The sequence below is a fragment of the Pundamilia nyererei genome, unplaced genomic scaffold (genome assembly GCF_000239375.1).
Source record: "Pundamilia nyererei isolate P.nyererei 1_Seehausen unplaced genomic scaffold, PunNye1.0 scaffold00150, whole genome shotgun sequence".
Lineage (NCBI taxonomy): Eukaryota > Metazoa > Chordata > Actinopteri > Cichliformes > Cichlidae > Pundamilia > Pundamilia nyererei.
In genome coordinates this window covers 756,706-760,937 of record NW_005187551.1, presented here as the reverse complement: position 1 = coordinate 760,937, position 4,232 = coordinate 756,706, and positions in this window count along the sequence as shown.

The following is a 4,232-nucleotide window of genomic DNA, read 5'->3' as shown; positions in this document are numbered from 1 at the left end:
GGTATCGTGCCATCTCTAATTTAAATTTTGTCACTGGATTTAAATCATAGCTAAGGATTTAGCTTAAGATATATCCCATAGAGGTAGTAATCTATTACCACATAACAGGCAAAAATCTCATTCTCAACTATTACCGCCACTTAAGCCAGACAGTCTGGGACAGCAACCTCAGCATGGCAAGCTTGAGAGGGGGATCATCACAGTGTGCACCATGTTTGTAATACTTTTCTCCCTTGCCATAAACATGGTGGTAAAGGTTGCTGAGGTTGAGTGTAGAGGATCCTTTACCAGGACCCAGTGGTGACAACAACATGTGTCCCAGGACGTAGGTGGATTCTGAAGGGCCTCAAGGAGCTAATTACCTGGGCCTGCATGAGCTTCAAACCATTAAAGTCAAGATTTCTGGTGCTAAAGAAAGGCAAAACCTCCCACACGTTCTGCTTCACACTTGGTAGCATGCATCCAATCATTGAAAAACTGGTAAAGAGCCACGGGAAGGTACTCAACTGCAATCTGAGGGACACATCATCCATCTGAGTCACTAACCAAGATCTGGAAACCTGGCTAACTCTAGTCAATAAATCAGGCCTACCTAGTAGGTTTAAGGCCTGGCTGTACCAAAATGCTATCCTCCTGAGAATTCTATGGCCTCTTTTAGTCTACAAGATCTCTACAGTTGTGGGCTTCAAGAGAAGAGTGAGCAGGTTTCTGGGACTGCCATAGAGCTGGTGTGCACCAGTGGAAAATGAGCAAATCAGCAGGGCAGTTGCAATGCGAAAGCAGGGAGCCTGGGCAAGATGGGAGCAAGCACTGGAAGACAAGGTCTCATAGACTGCACTGTGGAAGGCTGTGCCCCAGCGCATCAAATCCCTTATCCAGGCTGTCTACGATGTTCTACCAAGGCCATTCAATTTGTTCTGCTGGGGGAAAGTGGAGTCAGGAGCTTGCCAGCTGTGCTCAGAGACAGGGACTCTTGAGCACATCCTCAGCTGCTGTTTGAAAGCCCCAGGTGTGGGATGCTACCACTGGCACCATGACCAATCTTGAAGGCGAACGCAAACACAATGTGTAGTGGCATTAGCCACTCCAATTGCCTCCACCCAGAGAAGAAGACCATTGCCTTTGTCAGGGCTGATGGAAAAACTTGGCAGCAGCATTCCTTCCAGCCTGCTAGCAATGGCACAAGACTGGTAACTGAAAGTTAACCTGAAGACCATTAGCAGAAAAACATTAAGGCCAGACATGGTACTGAGTTCAGCATTTAGAACTCATGAACTCATTTAGAACTCAGTGATGAGTACTGTTAAGTACTGTTAAAGATGGGGATTTTGAAATTCATCATTAAACAAGGGAAAACAAGGGAAACACAAGCAGATTCATTACCATTAAGATGTAAAAAAACAAAAATGAAATCACACGTAATTTAAAACTGAAGAATTTCAAAATGAAATATCCTGTCAGTTTAAAATATTTACATGAAATATTAGTACTACTTTTTATTAAAACAACTACGTTAGGTCATTTAATTTTTCTTAATTATTGCTAAATATAGAATGTATTGTTCATTACCAAAAAAAGCATTACAATCCACAATCCAGTCAAGTTTAATTGTAATTAAAGTTCAACCTTTGGATAGACAAGACTGCAAGTCACATTAATGGCTCAAAAAAGTGTCTTGCTGTGTCTGCCTAGAGGTTGTCTTTGTCCTGGTCTCACTGCATCTCATTTCGACCTCTGTCAGAATGTTTTATCACTCTCTCATCATTCATCATGGCCACCTTTAAATTCTCTTCTCTCCTCATTATGTTTCACAAAGGACTATTAAAACACAGAAATAGTGATGCAACATTTCTACGATCTTTCTCAAGGACTTTTTACCAGTCCTTACTTCCTCCTTATTCCACTTCCCAGTGCCACAGAAGTACCACAGCCTTCTATCAAGGTACACACACACGCACACACAGACACACATGCACACCACTAGACAAAGCCCCACACATGGCTGCTTGAATAAAGTGTGAAACAATATTCAGAGCTTTCTCCATTACTTTATTTTAGGTGCACACTCCCAGAACAGTTCCACTGGTGCGCTGGGTCAACCTCTTTTACTCAGCTAGCCATCCTGTGACATTTCCCTGCCTTACTAATGAGACAGGCTTGGCGAGGAAGGCCTGTGCTGACACCAGCAACCTGGCAGAGTTTGGCCCCTGGGGCCTTTCACTGGGTCTTTATTCCCATTTATCCCTGTGAAATATTCTGCTGCTGTTTTATTACATAAACCTAAAAGTCCTCACTGCTCTCACTGCAGGTTACTGGAAGAATGATTAAAAATCAACACAAAAATCAGCAATAAAGATCTGTTGGAGACCTACAAAATGAATAATTTAGTAAAACCTTAGGTCTTTTTTAAAAAAAATCAACATGTCTTTATTGATTTTATGTTAGTTGAAGACTGAATACATTTTACTAGTATAACGCCTCTTAGCTCTGAAAACTTAGTGAGTGTTAGCAGTTTGCATATTTCTAAATAGGAGTTGACTTTAGCAACTAAGACAATCTGTGGATGAGCTGAGAGTGTTGAGAGGGTTGTTATTGTGGTATAAAGACTTGGGTGTTTGATGTCGACTGTAGCTACACTTCACCTCCACGGGCATCACTAAACAACAAATGGACATACATTGATGAAATTTAAGATAATTTTGAATAATATATACTTCCTCTCTGTTCTGTTTGGTTACAATGCAAAATACTACCGAGTGGATGTATATCATGCAAGAATCTTTTCTCTGGTGATAATTAGACAGCTCAGAATGTCTTGACTCTTATATTGTGTGTGAAGTATAATTAGAAATCTTTGTGTGGTTCTGCCTTTTACCCACTGGATGGTGAAGACATTTTCTTTTATAATTTATATTTCTGGCACAACTCAGAAAATCTGTACTGAAGGAAATGCAGAGACCTTAAAAACATCTGCATTTGATGCATTGTATCCTGACATGGAATAAAACCCTTGTGTTAATAAACAGGATATTCACCATGACCTTGTTATCAGTATCTGAAACCAGGTTGGCATGTCTGCTCCTGATTCTTTGCTTTATTTAGGACATTTTGTGAAGTCTAAAAGCATTTCTGCACCTGGTGTTCTGACATTGCCTGCTCAGGGCAACACATTTTCCCTGGACACAGTGCAGCCACAGGGAGCCATTTAGAGGTTTCTGGTCTCTCTCTTTCACCTACGTGTGCTGAGAGCAACCTGTGTGACTAACATATTTTAACCCTCAATGTTCTCCTGTAACAGTGAGAGTTGCCAGACTTGTTGTGACTCTAATAGAAAGACCGGTAGGTAGGTTTTGACCTCTACCATGCAGTCAGGCCATTCTACCACTTCGGAGGGGGCATGTTCACCGAAAGAAAAGAAAACAGCCCATGGCACTCAAGCAGCAGGATACTTTGGAGTTGAAGCTGTGGATATAAAGGCCACAATTGATTTTTCTCCAGTCTTTCTGTAATTTTCAATTCTCATCTTACTTCATAGCTTTGTTGTGGATCTTTTTAAAGTGCAATGGCCCGTTCTCCTACCATTGTTAATATTTTCAGAAGCAGGTGTGTATGTGTTTAGTCAGTGGATGCAGGTGGTGATGGAGGGCTGGTAGTCTGGTTTCATAAGTGTTTCACCTGTAATTTATTTATTTATTTTATTTATTTATTTATTTATTTTTTGCCTGTCCCGTTTGGCTCTTTTGCCATCAGAATTATTGTTTAAAGGCGAAGAAAGATGCCCAACGGATTTACTTTACCAAATTGACCATCCCAACCTTGCCGTAATGGTCTATTTGATTCACCTTTTATTGTTTATTTTATTTTTTATTTTCACTTGCAAGATACGGGACAGACTTGAATGAGGAAAAGAAAATGGAGAAAGAAAGAGGAAAAAAAACTGCAGAGAAGGGCAAAAAACAAAAACCAACAAAATAAGCAGACAAAAATACATATATCAATCACCTGGATCACCTGTTGAGAAAGAAAAAAGAAAACAAGCATTTAACAAGGGATAAACAACATCATGATGATCTATGGGAATATAAGAGTAAATACCAAGTGTTAAACATTATTGTGCAGCACGTAAGATCGACAGTGCACAGTGTGCTTTGAGGTAGGAGCCAAAAAGGGTGTAGTTTGTGTGTGTGAGCACCTGTGAGCATGAGCACGCTTGTATTTAAAAGGTTCCTTCA